This window comes from Haplochromis burtoni, unplaced genomic scaffold, assembly GCF_018398535.1.
Source record: "Haplochromis burtoni strain Fernald_Lab_line unplaced genomic scaffold, NCSU_Asbu1 Contig_318, whole genome shotgun sequence".
Classification (NCBI taxonomy): Eukaryota; Metazoa; Chordata; class Actinopteri; order Cichliformes; family Cichlidae; genus Haplochromis; species Haplochromis burtoni.
In genome coordinates this window covers 255,894-272,687 of record NW_024582679.1, presented here as the reverse complement: position 1 = coordinate 272,687, position 16,794 = coordinate 255,894, and the positions used below count along the sequence as shown (strand labels likewise).

Below are 16,794 nucleotides of genomic sequence, written 5' to 3'. Positions count from 1 at the left end.
TTTGATCATGTAGAATAATCAGAAGTGTTGCTTGCCACCAGGCAAGGCAGACAACTGCTTGGGGGTCCCAGGCCAGTGGGGTGCCCCCAAGGGCTGACAAACTTTAAACTACTGAAGCTGCAATGTGCAAAGTGTGGAATGATATCACGTAAGACCTGATTTCCCTAAAGGGGCTCCATCTTACTCCACTCGCTCTCTTTGCAAGTGGCGTGCATGATTCTGTTTAAACACACCTAATAACAACAACAAAAGCCACTCAGTGGAAATAAAGAAGAGTTGGGAGTGCGAAAAAGAAAGAAGATGGTAAACACGCGGGTACTTATATAGCACTTTTCTACTCAGTTGAGCACTTAAAGGACTTCCTACTACAAGTCTCATTCACCCAGTCACGCACTTTTATTCATGCCTAAGTGCTTTACAACATTCATTCACCCACACGCACACATCGGGGATGCAGTATCAGTTTGTTGATCAAAAAGGAGCATAAAGGGCAACTTTTTGCCTGAGGATACTTCAGCTCAAGGAATTAGAGATCGACCCACCAACCTTGCAAATAGCATACAACCCACTCCACCACCTGAGCCACAGCCTAGCCTTAAATTTTGGGAGAGACGATTAATTAATGTAACTTCCACTTGAATTGTCATTATTTATTTTGTTATTCCTGTTATTATTTCTTTTGCCCTCAGATGGCTGCCCCTCACTGAGCCTGATTCTGCGTTTTCCTTCCCACTTTCACCAAGTGCTTGCTAAAAGGTCGTTTGATTGTTGTGGTTATCTCTCTATCATTGTAGGGTCTTTACCTTGCAATATAAAGCACCTTGCTGTTGTGATTGGCATTATATAAATAAAATGTAATTCAATTGAATTTACTTTGACATTTAATGCTGGTTAACTAGCATAGCAGCCTAGTGTGTCCCACTGTGACCCACTTGGATAGTTGACTTGCTGGCATAGCTATCAGCCTGAAAGAACGTAGAAGCTTGTAGTTACAGTTCTGACACCATATAATCAGTTAATCAGTCAACTTGATCTTGGGCATTGTTACTGACATAAGTATGGTCTGCGCCATTTCTAGAGTATAGTTTTTCCTCTCAAATCTTTTTTTTAGAACTGTCGTTGTCTTTGTTGGTTTTGACAACAATCACACATTGTTATGCAGAAATTAATTGTACAAATTCCCCCAAAATATTTCAGCAACATTAGGAATTCATAATTCTAAATAATATTATATCTAATAACAATTTTTTTTTTTACTTGTTCAATACCTAAAAATAAATAAATAAAATAAAATAAGCTGTTTTTGTTCTTGGCATGGAAGTCCAGATTTTGATAAATTGATAAAACCTTGAACAATGAGTCAAAGTGCCAGCACACCAGGACCCTGAAAATGAAGCTGCCAAACAGAATTCAACCATCATTAATTATATCATTCACACCTGTAATTTTCCAACTGTGACATGTCAAAATGTCCTCTGTGAAAAGGCCTATTGATTTCCTGTCTTTGTATCTGCTGTGTCATATTATCCCATAACAATTCCAAAGCAATGAGCCGAGTTGGTAATAATACTGTTGTTCAAACATTATGATAATAGGAATACTGCTATACATTGGTATTACTTCAAATTTGACCTGCTGCACTAATTCAGCATAATGGCTCATTATGTATTAGTATGTCTTCTAATCCATAATGACTATTACGCACTATTGCAAAGCAGTTAAGATACTCTGCAGCTTTTAATTGGTTGGCTACTTTACTACCTGCTAGGAATCCTTGTTAACTGTACTTGCGCCACACTTTTTATTAATGGTAGAGTGTCTGGCTTGTTTTGAGTATTTACTGCTTATTTGAACTGCTCCAGACTCTATCACAAGGACGGCACAAGCCACAGGAATGTTTGAATGAACATTCTTCAAATAAAATACATGTAAATAAATAAATAAACTTTTGCAGCTGAATCCCATAAAGCAAGTTCAGTAATATGCATACTTTTCTTAAACCCTCAGGACTTTGTTCAATATTTTATTGTAGTTGTTGCTCTTTGCACAAGAGATGCGCACCTCCATTTCCTCATCGAGGCCGCAGAGCTTCACTCTGCCTTAGACCAGAACAAAAATCAATAATTGCCGTTGACTGGTCACTAAAATATACACTGCTGTCTGGTAAGGTGTTGTGCAGACTAAAATACCACAGACATTCACAATAAAGGCTTCTATTGGTCAGATGCTGATTATATCCCAAAAACAGGGGAAAGGGGAATAAAAGCGTAATGAGAACACAGAAATAAGATTTAGTGTAATAAAGAAAATAAGACCTTCTATATTTCCTGCTGTAGAAGCAACATGTCTTCAGCCTTGCCATTAAACTCAAAGTAGCAACTCAAAGCATATATTATAACTGCCAAGAAAAGTCCCTGCAGTGCTCAAAGAAAGGGGGGGGGGAGGCATATCCAGGGTCCAAAAAGCTGAGGAGAGATGTTAAAGGTAAGATAAAACGATGACAAGAAGGGGATGTTTTTGTCAGCTGCTGTGCCATGTACATGCAAAATCAGCAAGTGATCTGCAGACATTTCACCTCCAAAAAGCAAGTGAACTTTGCCTTTTAAATACGGGTTTGAAATAATTAGACGTCTGATGAGGACATTGTTTGGACTGCAGTGCACCATCTTTACTATGTGACTGGCAGGCAGATGAGTTGTGGTGACAAGTGGACACACTTTCAATTCAGATTTAGTTGCATTTGTTGAATTCCATACTACTTTCATTAACATTTCCATTAGTTTTTTGGGGATATATATATATATATATATATATATATATATATCCTTACAGGGTTCCACAGTCATTTAAATACATCCTCAGATGAATAACACATGACATAAATACAAAATACAGAAGCTGTGTTGAAAAACTGAGCTCAACCTTATTAATTAAATATTAATTAAGATGGTAAATAGCAGCCAGATACCGTTAATGAAAATAGCTTCATTTACTGATCTTCAATAAGTGTGAGGACCTCTATAAAAGGGAAAGTTGGGGCAGTTTTTTGGTCTGGAGTATTCAGGTGTGTGTTAACACGATGCCAAGAAGGGAATTAGTTGTTGCTGTCCAGAATACAAGGAAGGGTTATAAGAGAATTTCCAAACAACTTTAAATTCATCAATCTACAGTATAAAAAAGATTTTTCACACATGGAAAACATTCAAGACAGTTGCCAATCTTCCCAGGATTGGGCCGCCCAGCAAATTAACCTCAAGGTTAGACTGAATAATGTTCAGAGAAACTGCAAAAAAAAACAACCAAATATGACTTGCTTGGAAGTGCTGCCAGGAGAAAACGTCTTCTCTCTGAAACAAACATGGCAGCATTAGCATGACTTAGGTTTGCAAAGTTGCATCTGAAGAAACCACAAGACTTATGAAAAAATGTGATTTAGACTTGTTTTGCAGACACAGGACCATGGGCAGCTTGATGTCATTAAGTTGACCATGAACTCTTTCGTATACCACAGTGTCCATCTGTGCAATCGATCCCACGGCTGCAAATCTACAACAGAATGTCTGAAAAAGAAAAGAATCAAGGTGTCCAAATGGCCGAGTCAAAGTCCAGACCTCTACCCGACTAACGTGCTCTGGTCCTCGGGAGAGCTGTTCATAAAGAAAACCCTGCAAACCTCAATGCAATAAAGCAATGCTGTAAAGAAAAGTGGGCCAAAATCCCTCCACAATGATGTGAGAGACTGATAAACTCATACAAAAACCATTATCTCAAGTTCTCAAAGTTCTTGCTGCAAAAGATGTACAAGCGAGTGAATAATAAGGACATAACATGGCTATATATATGTATGTATGCATTGCTGAATTTCCCTCTGTGTTAAATCATGAACGTTGCTATATTGTTGATTTTAGCAGCAAATGTGACCGTAAAAATATTCAACCCCGTTTTTACTCAGTTGGACTGAATTGTTTCACAGGTAAAAACATTTCAGCACATTCATTATTCATTTGTCATCCTCAGATTCAAGATTGCTTTGATTTTATCTGTCTCACAAGGAAGGCTTAGTCCCATACTGGCTCACCTTAACAGGCTTTTAGAGTTTTAAATGGGTGAGTCAACCATCACCAATAAGTCAAATATTCTACACTTCACAGCATGCTGCATAGACCTGATGTAGGATAGTGAATACAGAATCAGCAGTTATAGAAAACTGATACGTGACCTCACTTTTTTCTTTCTGCACAAATCCAAATGTCCTCAGTTTCTCTGAATCCAATTCCAGCATGGAAAAGCAGCATGATTAAACAAAGGAGCTTGAAGTATCATCCAGAAAATGTACAGCTCACTCCAACATAATGAGGTTAAATTTTGATTTTCTCCACCAGAAGACTTATATAACCCTGTGTGAAGTCTTTGCAGTTTATCTCTGTGTTGTCTGCTTGTGTGTGTCTGTGTGTCTGTGTTCCTTATATAAAGCAAGCTGACTTGCTTTTGTGCATTAAATGTACTCTACTACCTTTTTCATATCATTTTACACAAAAATCAACTTCAAAAGTTAAAACTTTTTTTTTTACTTTCCCCGCTCTTTCTTCTCTTTCCTGCCATTAATTTAATGTGATTTGAGCAGAACTAAGAATTAAGTTCTAAGAATCTAAGAATCTTGCCAACTAAGAATGGCAAGTGTAAATAAAGCTCACATCCATACTCGCTCACTTACAGGGATGATAGCAGCTTGAAATATTACACCCCAGCCTGCACACTGGTGTCACTGTTAACTTTGGACAGTCTTTTTTTTTTATATAAAAAACAAAAACAAAAAACTTTCCCTCAGAGCCATGGAAGTTTTCGTGCTTTAAATAGTTGGTGGGGGGGAGGTGAACGTGGAGGGAGGCTGCTAATGTAGGAATGACACCACGGTGTGTTTTGTTACATGATGTCAAACAAAGATGGCAACTGGATGAGTAAGCTGCTCATTAAGGCACACATGGAGCTGTGGACCCTAGAATGGAGCAAGGGGACTAGTTTTAGTGGTGATGTGGGGGCGGAGGGGGGGTGGGTGACCACAATCCGATCATCTGTCTTGCTCAAGGACACTCTGGCAACACGAAGAGACCTAAGGCAGGATCTGGTTGAACATTTGAACCGCCTCCTTAAAAATAGGATGGCACTCCTATGTTGAGATATCCCACTTAATATGATACTCGTGATGGAAATTCCAGTTTACCTGCTTAAATATTGCAGGTTACATTTCTGTGGTTAAACGCCGTTTAATCCTCCATGGCAACGCTGCTGTTATAGTTTGATGGGAAGCGGGATTGGTCAACAGCAGCTGACCGCGCCCTCAACCCATATAAGCTACCTACCAAACTATTACCATCAAGTGTCGGGGGAATGACGGCTCTGCTGCCGCTGCTGCTGCTGCTGCTGCCCTCGGTGCGGCGGAGGAGAGAAAGCATCTTTGTTTGTACAGAGAAGCTCTGGGCTTCCCTGCCCGCCTGCCTCCATCGACACAGCAACATTTGAAGATAAGAATATCCTTTCTGAAGACAGAGGTCGCTTATTCATCTGCCGCATTCATCTCTGCTCAATTTAGGATTTTTTTTCCCCCTTTCCCCCCTCCTCCTCTTCCTCCTCCTCTCTTCTCTCTCCCTCTCTTTTGCCTGGCTGGAATAATCAAACCCTCCCTGTATCCATGTGTCGGATCGCTGGATGATGCACAGGTAGGCTAAATGACACCGCACACCTCCTACACAGAAACGACCTTATAGACGGCGACAATTGGCTTTAAAGCGTGCTGCAGTAGAAAGCTACAAGATAAGCCGCGCTGTATCAGTGTCTGTGTGTTTTTATTTTTATTATTTTTATTTTGTTTTTCAATGTCAGTGGTCCAGAATTGTTTGCATTTCAATTCTTGTGGGGGGGCGATAGGCTGCTGCTGCTGCTCACCAATTATGGACACTTCTCCTGAGGTTTCTTTTGGAGATTTCACTTAAAGCAACGAGAGATAATCACATTTAAAAACCAAGCCGCCTTTTCCCCTCTCTCTCTAACGCTTTGCTTTTTTGTATCCGTGTTTACAGTCAGTTGAGGGAGGGTGGAGGAGAGGTATGGTTTCCAAATTCAACACGGTTGCGGTTGAGGTCGCTTAATTGCGTGCCGGCAGACATGCCCTGTGGTTAGGCTACAGCACATACAGCGGGGGCTTTTCCTTTGAATACAGGCTGCACAACACACACACACACACACACACACACATACACACACACACGCACAAGCCATTGTTTCATTTCGTCAGATGCCACATGCCGGGATGGCTAGGTATTAATTTTTTATATAAAAAAGTGAAGTTAAGGTGGTCTTTGAGTCATGCAGCACGCAGGGCCCTTGTCTCCGAAATGCTCGAGGTAGCCTATTTATTATTGAGAGGGATTTCATGTTCTGTGCCAGAGGACTGGCCAGTTTAAAGATAGGAGAAGGAGAGACAGGCAGACACAGAGAGGGAGAGAGAGAGGGAGGGAACGGTGGAGTAAAACAGTTGTCACATCCTTTGCATCCTCAGCAGCTTCACTTTAATATTATCTTTAAAACCTGAGAAAGTTGTGCACTGGAAATTATGATTATTGATATGTTTTTGATATATATATTTGTGTGATGAGAGTAGTTGCTCAAACCTGTAGCCCACTAGGCCTATTTATGCTCCCACAGGAATCTGCAGCTTCCACGCAGCAGGTTATGTAGCACCAATTAAGAAGCGTTGGCCGCTGATGAGGTGCTGTGGTTCAATTTGGAGCTTGTTTTCAAAAATGTATTTATTTTTTCCTCCCCTTTACACAATTGACAGCAAATCATCACCACTAACATACCACGCTGCATCTATTACTTGGATGAATGTGAATGAACAGAAACAGACACTAGTTAATCATCTGCTATTGTTCACTGGATTGCGTAAATTGGTGTAGTTCAGATTCTTAGTCTTGTAATTCAGTTTAATTACATCATCTTTCTTTTTTTCTTTCGTTTTGAGTGTCTTCAGTGCTGTCGCTTAAAATGGTAACGAGTCTAGGTCACAGCTGGATATTAGCCCCAGTAATTAGATTAATTTATCAAAAAAAAAAAGAGGGGAGGTGCCCAAGATTCTGAGCTACGCTGCTGCTGCACATTTCACAGGAGTGCTGCTGCCCTCCCTTCACCCTGGAAACCAATTTGCTTTGCAAATTCTACTCCACCTGTAATCCAATCCATTTTGTTACTTGGTTCTCTAAAATCTAGGTATTTACAACTCAGGTAGCTGCATGAAAAATGCTTTTCACTTAAAGTAAGTAACCACCTGTGCTTGACTAACGTTGCATGCAATCTTTTAGCACCTCTGTTGTGGACAGCGCACAAGTGTTGCATCTCAGATTGCACATTTTCTCATCAACACTCTTAAATCCCTGCTGCTTTGGCTGACAGACTCATTTAAATGCTATGTTATTCTTTAGTAAGTCACTTGGTTTTCTTAAATGAGAGCTGTGTTGACAACAACCAAGGCTTGCAATGCTCCAAACCTGAACAATGGACTTATGCAATGCAGAGCATGACTTTTTGTGTATATAGTGTGTGTGTGTTGGGTATTTTTTTATGATAATATTTCCAGGCAGCATTGCAACAGCAGGGTGTGTCACAGTCTTGCCTTTTTGTTTTCTATTTTAATTTCCCTTTTTCATCTTTTGTATGTGCAGCTTGCAGCAAATTTCCTGTGTTTATTTTTATAAGTTATCAGCTCTGTTTTGACACAGAGTATGCCACTGGCAATATTTTGCTCATCATTTAGTATTTTTTATGCCTTCGGTGTCATCTTTTCCCCACTCTTGTTGCTATAATCTGGCTCACAAGACATCTGTCTCCATTGCTGCTTCCAGTGAGACTTAAGGGTTTGGACAGAGAGTTAGTTTTTTGTTTTTTGTTTTTTTTTAATTGACGTCACAGCTGCTGTTACCCACATAATACAACCGGTATTAATTCAATTGAAAATAATATCAGAAATTATTTTATAGCTGTTAATAGTATTAAGCTGCATCCACATTACTTCACATTAAGCTTAATGCTGGAATGTATTTGAGCCATTATCTGTTAAAGCTGTACTTATTTGAATTTTTTACATTAGCATGGTGCCTGCTAAGTATGAAAAGGAAATTTAGAATTAAGATGTCGTGCCTAAAGCACCAGCCAATATGCAAAGAGAGATGGATGACTGGGTGACGTGAAGGAGGAGACTGCTTGAAATAACAACAGGGCAGAGTTGACATGGTGTGTGTGCGTGTGTCACAGCTCAATAGCTTCAGCGTGCATACTGGGGAAGTGGAAGTTTACAGATATTGTGCGGCATTGCGAATCGTGTCGCTTCCTCTCTATCATACCCCATCAAGGTCACATCCACAGACTGAAAGTGGTGGCCCTGGCCTTTTCCACTTCTGGCTCTGGCAGAGGAACGGGGCCCGCGGACCACTGCTGCTTCTAATCAGGGCTGACGCGTGACTCAGTTGCATGCCAGCTGCGCAGCCAAACAGGGATTATGTCCCTGGATGGTGAAGACAAAAAAAAGGTCACAGTTGAGATCTTTGTCTCGCTACACCTTTGGGGAGTTGGGGTTATTTCATTATTTGCGCATTATATTTAATGAACTTTGCTCAAATGACTGAAACAAAATACTTAAACAACTGAAATCCTACACACAATACAAGTCATACAGCCAGCAGTCCTATAGTCAGAGTTGGGAAATCAGCAGCGCTGTTGGTTAAGTTGCAATCTGGGTCATTGTGCCACTTGTTTTAAAGGGTAGCTGTAAGGCTGTAAGACAGTATTAGTCCAGATATGGACACTGAAATTTTGAAAAGTAAAATAATAATCTTCATATGTGGTGGCAACTGATTTAGAAAGCTTGATTGGTCTTGTTATATATCTGTGAAATAATTGACAGTGAAATTGCCCGTTATTTTCACCGCAGGTGGTACAGTAGGTGGAATGGAGCGGAAGGTGGTCTGTAATTTTCTGTAAGCAGAATGCTACTCAGGAATCAGCAAAGGTTGGTACACCAGGGCCTGTCATACTGGGAGGCGCCGTGACAGAAATGTTTTCTGAAAAGCTCAGCTGTAATTCATTAAATATGTGCATGACAAAAAAATTGCACCAGATCATATTTTAGCAAGACGGTGCAGCCATTATGAAGAAGGAATGACATTTGCTAGGTATTTCTTTCCGTTAGTTCTCATTAATGAAACGCTGTGAGACTGAAATTAGTTTTTTTTTTTTGGCTGTGCAACAAATAACGAAATGTAAAATGCTTATGTTCTGTTTTGGGGGGGTGGAATAACAGCTCGGGGAGAAGAATGAGGAAACCTCAAACTTGTGATGTTATCAGTTATGAAGTCTAGACAGTCTCTGGAACTAGCGGCACATTTTGACACTTTGTTTCAGGAGTATTGGTACATTTTCTGCTGCATAAAAGACGATGTTCCTGTACAACAGTACTCCCCACCCCACCCCACCCCCCACCCCCTCCACCACCACTCTATGGTGCACACAACTTTTTTTTGTAATTAATGGGCTCCTAAGGTTGACACCACAGTCTCCAATCAGCCTCTGGCCTTGATTAAGAGGCTATTGTATTGCAGTAATAGGAGAGGAAAACAGAAGCGAAGTAAGTGTTCATAATCTCACAGTTTAACTTTGCATGGCACCGTAGTAATTCCAAATGAAAATAGCATAAAGAATAATGAGTTCTTGGAGTGCATATAAAAAAAAACCCTAAAGGTGATATTTATAATAAGCATTTACTGTTAAACTTAGGATACATGAGCCAGTGGGTGAAGAAAGCAGGATTGTTATTCTGCTCCATTCAGGTGTCTTCTGCATGTTCAGGAGTGTTGCAATACATTGCAAATTTATTTCAGCTCGTCCATCGTTGCTACCGTGTGACAACATGAGAAAAGGGAACTGCACTGTTACCCAAAATGTGCCCAGGCAGCATAATCAGTGCCCTTTGAGATATAAAACACAATATCACCCTGTCAGTACATTATGCAGTTACGGTGCTCAGAAAACAGCAATGCAACAAGATCCTGCTGAAATCTGGAGCAAAGAACAGAAACTACTCTCTGTGCTCCAGTTACTGTATCATTTCAAATCTGCATTTTCTATCTAACCCATTGTTTGGCAACTTAGCAGGCACACCGTAATATTATTAGAGGTGTCTTTGTTTTCCTAATTCTGAAATATTTACAGTTCAGTGTCCCCAAACTGTGGATCTTTATTTATTAAAAAGAGCCAGTAATTCCTAGAATATCATCACATTTCTGCATATTGATATATTCTAAACTTGTGTGATCTTTTACTTTGGCGAGCCTCATATCTGGTTTTGCATTCCTAAATGCTTTAGTAATGAATGTCAAAGAAAAAAATAAATCAAAGGTCCAACAACAGACTGGATCCAATGCATTATTCATGAGAGCACTGGGTTAGCTTCTTTTACAGTACATCAGTGCCATCTTTAAATAAGTGTGCGCAGAAGCCTGTTTCTTCCACTAAAACAGTGATGACATGTGGAAGGTCAGACATTCACCTTGGCTGACTGTCAGTCTGGTACAGTAATACACATTATCTTCATCAGTGAGTCAGCCCATAATGTTGGAACTGAAAAAAATGGGTGGGGGGTTTGGGTCAGTGGGGGATGCTACAGTATGGCAAACTGAAATGTTTTGATTGAACTTGCATCAGATCTGTTGCCAGAGATGTCTGACGGGGCTACGGAGGTCTTATACTGTCTTAGTTTCAGATTGCTCAATGAATCTTTCTCTTTCATACCAGACATTACTCTCACCAGCAAAGGCATTAATCTTTTCAAGCTAATATCCACAGGACTCTGGCTTAGAAGGAATGTGAGTGCTCACGATGAAAGGAAGCTTATGTATGGGGAAAAATAAGAGCAGGAAACCTGGCCAGCCATAGTAAATTGCATTGTAACACTTGGGGTTAAAAGAGCAAAGTCTTGCAAGCTTTCGTTTCTCCTTCCTTATCATCTCACATTAAGGTGGATGACAGATTTATGTGGAGGCAATTGATCAGCTGCCTGACTGTCCATCCATCACGCTGATCTCTGCTGTGCCTGAACCAGGCCTGTCACACTCAGATGACCAGCGGACTGCAGCGTCGGGGATGGTGTGGTAAACACTGGGACAGTCATTTATTTCAATTCAATCTGTGTCTTCGGGCGTCTCTCATGGGGAACAGATTCATGCTAATTTGTTATAGTATGCATCGGAAATCTCATCTAATGCTGCATTGCAAAATCAATCTTATCCTTGCCTGAAGCGGCTGCTTCTATAAAGGAGTTTGTCTCTTGCGTCCTACCTGTATGAGGAGGCTCCATGCCGTATCAATGTCAACATTCATTGGGTTTTAGTGGAGCTTTCTGATCCTGGCCAAGAAGCTGTTACCCAAGATTAACCCAGGTTGTTCTGTTGCATTGCTGGTGAAGAGGAGAGAGGAGTGTGTGTGTGTGTGTCTGTGTCTTGTGTGTCTTGTGTGTGAAGGAAAGAATCAGTGAATAGGATCTTTTCTTGCTCCCACTCTCCATTTTGTCTGGTGGCATCATTCTCAGGATGAGATGTGACAGCACTGGATGATCTAATCATGGATGTCATAGCATAGCTGCTTATTAACTGAGATTTCAAGGGCAAACATTTTCATCATTAGTAGTATGCTGTATAAATGGGTGAGCTCCACAAGCAAGTACAGTGCTGAATGATGGCTCCTGGTAATGTCACTGAAGCACAGGAGGGCCTTTGCTGTCTCATTAAATTTTTTGTGCATATATTTTAGGAAGCGTCTTTATGAGGAGCTAAGTTACAGAACCTACATTGCTACACAGTGCTCTACTAGAGGACCGAATCTCAACGGCAAATTAATTCTTCCTTGAGAGTTGAGAGGGAAGGTCCGTCATTTATAATAAAGATCTCTGGGGTTGCTTTCATGAGGGTTGTGTTTAAGAGTATTTGCATATCCAGAGTCTTGAAGAGGCACTCTGAAAGATGGAGGAATTCATAAAGTTGCACAGTAAGGACTTCAATGATCTTTGATATCGGCACTGTATCTGTTAGCTCACTGACAGTGTATTTTATCGTCACTACTTTTGGATCAGTGTATTTTTGTGCAGATTGAATTAAAGTTCAGCTTTTTAGAAACCTCTGGTATCTCCCAATGAGATGTTATCCTTTGTTAGCCCTGTATGAGCTACAGCACACTGGTGAAAACCGATGGAACGCTTTCAGTATTTTGATTGGATTTGATTTTTTTGCATGTGAAAATGTTAATCAACAAGGCAATCATTTAATTAATTTTATATACAAATTCATGGTGCTGCCCTTTATTATCAGTGCTTGTATAGCTTCATTAAAAATATGGTCTATCTGTCCAATTTGGGGGGGGGGGGCAAAAGAAGTCTTTCAGTTTGCAAAACTTATAAGTATTTATTAGTAGGCTACAACTTACCTTGTGATTGTGTGAACAGCTAGTACTATTCAGAAGAGTGAAATGTAGAGATGCATTAACTGCAATTGTCTTGGTTGATGTCAATTGTTTTTAAGTGGGACCTGCAGATTTTTGGCACTGCCGATTTCTTTCTGAGTACTATAGCTACCAGCAAAACCAAGCAAAATCATATTTTTTCATTATTCAATATTTTTTGTTAATAAAACAAATGATAAAACAGTTTCCCCCATACTGCTCTGACTGAAAATTAAGTGCTCTGCTACTGGTAAGAGGTACAAGTCATTAGTTGCTGTACACCCACCTTTACCTGAAACATTTTCCCCCATAAAACAAAAGCAGTTGCAATAGATTTTTATAAGATAACAAAACAAGCATCAGTTACTCGTATTATTTTCTAATATGTTTATAACTTCCCCAGAACATCAACACTTATCTTTTCCTATCATCTTTCCTTATAACAGGGTTGATCCTTTGTTTATACCAAGCCTAGTGGCATGTGGTAACTCTAGCTAGCTAGCTCAGACCTAGCTAGCTTTTTTAGTATCTTTAAAATGTCCATTTCAGCTTGGTGAGTGTTATTTAAGTGTGCAATTAGGTAAAGGAGTTTTTCATGATGGTCCCCCATGTGCCTTAACTCACAGTTGGGCGCTTTCTAGCCAGTAACATGTTAGCATGTGGGCTATGAGTGTGCTGCAACTATTTGTCTGCATTCATGTTGCACATGCATTAAAGGTGACATACACGAAGTTGACTGGCCAGCCAGTCATCTGATTCTGGTCCCTAGCTGGTGGATTGGTGTATCTCTAGTAAAATGGGGTAAAATAAATTATATAGTTCACAGATATCCAAACACATCCTCACTAATGCACACCCTCACATTATTTTAACATGGGGCTGAATTTGCTCTCAACAACCATTTAGACATGAGCCATTTTTCTAAAATGCCTGAACAGTGAAAGATTAAACTATCACAGGAATATCAAAAACATCCATCAGAATAAACTGAAAGATTTTCCCACTCATTTGTACTGTAGCTTACCTGTGTGAGATTGACAGCGTCTGACTAAATGGTGCTCTACGCCATTCTTTGCTCGTCCACACACATCAGTCATGTCATTGTATGCTCAAACTGAGTGGAGTGGGTGGCGAGCAGAAAATTGGAATCTTTTTAATAAAATAAAGCTTCAGACAAATGGTTCTCTTCTGAAACAATCTTGTATGTAATTTCTTTTTTCCCCCTGAAAACTGAAATATAAGTAGAAGAACTGAATGTTGACAGAAGATATGTCAGGACAAAAATCTGTCTAATGATGTTAGTGAGTCTTGCCTGAGCTGAGCTTCTCATAGCCACGACCCAACCTCCACCTAAGTGTGCGATGAAGGTGTTGCTCTGATCCCGCTTGGTTGGACAGAGACAGTGATGCAGGCTCATTTGCTGCATGTAAGCGAATAAGCTGGAAGATGCCTGCCGTCTTGTCATTTAAATCACATTTTTTTTGCTGTGGGAACCCAAGCAAATTGCATCTCAGAGGAAAGCATTTCAAATGGCATTACAGTTACAGCAGTGTAGCAAGCAGATGTGCATGGATTTTATCCCTACTACGCCTACAGTACATTTACATTTGCTTAATGAGGGTACTGTGAAGAGTACCATGTTTATGCTTGTAGCTAGTGTTACGTAGTTAGTTACCTAATTACCTGGCTTGCTGGTTTGTGAAAATGTCATCTGTTACAGGCCCTGTTCTACTGAGACAAGGGGAAACTAATGCTTGGCTGACACGCACCCAGTATGTATGGCCTACATAGTGTTGCAGCAGGTAGATAGATACCTTAAATTGGTTGTTCTGCCTGAGTGTTGTTCAAGCCAAAGGCCCATATCTGCTCATATTTATCACACTTAAATCTAAAGGTGCAGTAAAAACACAGTTTTTTCTCTTCAGGCCTGTGTCTCTAAGAGCTTTCCCAGCAAGACAAATTGGCAGATTGTGAAGAAAAATAAGGGCAAAGCAACAGCATGACTACGACCGTAAATGCTACGAAAGTGGCTTGATTGTTTCTGTGGAATATTTACAATTAAAATCAATATTTTCAAAAGGTGGCTTTCATGTCTGATAAAAGGAACCGGCGCAGCGCACAGTGTGAACAGCAGCCACAAACATCTCGTTTTTAGCACTGAAAATACTGGAACGTTTATACATCTCTTTGAATTATGCAACATATAAATCAGGGGGATAACAGCTGACGCAGAGATATGAGTTAACGGTCAAGAAGAGGATCAAGTGGTTGATGAAGATGAGGATAATGACGGCCTTGTTGATGATGAGGAGTATATGCCTAATGGCAAGGGTGACGGTCGTGCGGATGCAGATGTTGATGAGGGCGGTGATTGTACCGCTCAAGCTTGCAGCTGAGCTAAAAAAGCATTCCACAAATACAAGAAAAGCAAAGCACACATAAAAACTCAATAGCAAACGCTTCTAGCTTGAAAAGGCACAAATGTGATACCTTAGGCTGGTAGAAAATACAGAAAGACATATTTGACGATGTGTCTGTTTGAGGATTACAAGCATGGTTTTTTTTTTTTAAAACATCTTTCATTTAACAGAATGCATACCAAAGTCCAAATGCAGCTGCATTAAAAAAAGAATTCCGTGCTTTTGGAAATGCTTTGCCTATTTGCTTTCTTGCTGAGAGTGAGATGAGAAGATTGATAGCACTCTCATGTCTTTACAGTAAATATGAAACTCCTGCCAGCAGCCAGCTAACTTATCTTACCACATAGTGCGGAAACAGGTGGAAAATGGCTACCCTGGCTCTTTTCAGAGGTAACAAAATATTCCTTCCAGCACCTCTCTGTAAAGCTCCCCTAAAAGACATGTTGCACTTAGTCGGTATGAAACCAAACTGTAGAAAATTATTTTGCTGTCAGCTACTGTCTAGGCTCCATAAAACTACTGCTCCAGGCTTTGCACTAAGTGAAGTTAGCCTGTTGCTGCTGATTATCTACACTGAAAAAGAAATCCATTTAAAAAATGGGAAATGTCCCAGTCATTTTATCCCCAGCTCATTTGTCAGAATTTTATCGTAAATTGTAAAATTCAGTGCATTTCAAGATTTAAAGAAAAACACCCATAAAAATGAAAGATTTTAAAATGGTAAATTGTTCTAAATCTACTATAGTGTGTAGTCTGCAGTGTACACTCAAAAAATAGATTTGAGAATTATGTCACTTTTCTCATATTAGTTTTGATACAACAAGACAGCCAATGACCCTTTCTCTAAATGTTAACACGAGCAAGCACGCTGCTATAAAATACCACCTAAAATGAGGTTATTAGATAGGAGAAGCACCTGATAAGCCTAATACGGACGTTCAATATGAACCATGTTGTTTATCAGCTCATCTTTTATTTAGCAGGTGCAGAATCAGCAACTAAACGGCGTCCATCTCACGAGTGCAGCATCAGTTCTTGCATTTTTTTAAAATTCATCACCGTCAATAGCCAACTGCAAAAACGTACACTGCAAACCTGACACTTTTTGTTAACACATAAAATAAAAATAAGCAGTCCCTCATTGCTGATGAAATACCTCGATTCTCTCCCTTAGCCCACCTGCCAAAGTAGATGATGTGTCCTCATCATAAAAAAAGTAGGCCTAGATGTCATGTATGAGTAATTAAAGTTTCATGTTACACAAGCCACTATAGATGAGTGCATGCCCATCATAAAAGATTGACTCATTCCAAGGAAGCTGCCTCCAAAAAAAAAGTACTGAGGAAAAAGTAGAAGGGATGAAATGTAAGATTCATAAAGCTGGGAGAAGAAGAGAACGTGTTGTTTGCAACATGACATACATTTGAAGTCGGGACACTGTCATGCAGTGTGGAAAAATATGGATGCCACTAGGAGCGCTGAGAGCCTGGAACAGCAACACAGATACCCACAAAATGCATGAAAGAACACCAGGATGTTCCATTTACCAATTTACCAAATAATCATCTCTGCATTACGTTTGGGTTACAAACAGGATGAACTGTGTTAAGTGAGCAAACAGTGGCTTAAAACAAAAGCTGAGTGACAAAAAGGTAACGCGTGTGAAGAGAAAGAGACTCACCTAAGTGTCTCATGCACACTGCTGGGAGGAAAACGGTATCACTGGGGATGATAATTGGATGACACCAAATTAGAAGCTGGGAGTGTTTACACACTGTTGCATTTAATAAATGGAAAATGAGAACCCCTTGAGCATTTGACCATCAAATGCATG

At 40.0% G+C, this 16,794-nt stretch overlaps 1 protein-coding gene across 8 annotated transcripts in view; it reads left to right on the top strand.

Moving 5' to 3' along the window:
• Positions 1–5,065: 5,065 nt before the first annotated feature.
• The window catches only part of nrxn2a (neurexin 2a), a 128,566-nt gene continuing 116,837 nt past the window's right edge, over positions 5,066–16,794 (top strand). For 7 of the 8 annotated variants that reach the window (XM_005941410.2, XM_042228326.1, XM_014339765.2 and 4 more), the window contains exon 1: positions 5,066–5,717. The gene's annotated coding sequence lies outside the window, so the exon portion shown is untranslated. The remainder of the gene's footprint in view (positions 5,718–16,794) is intronic. The other variant, XM_042228325.1, reaches the window with a different exon arrangement.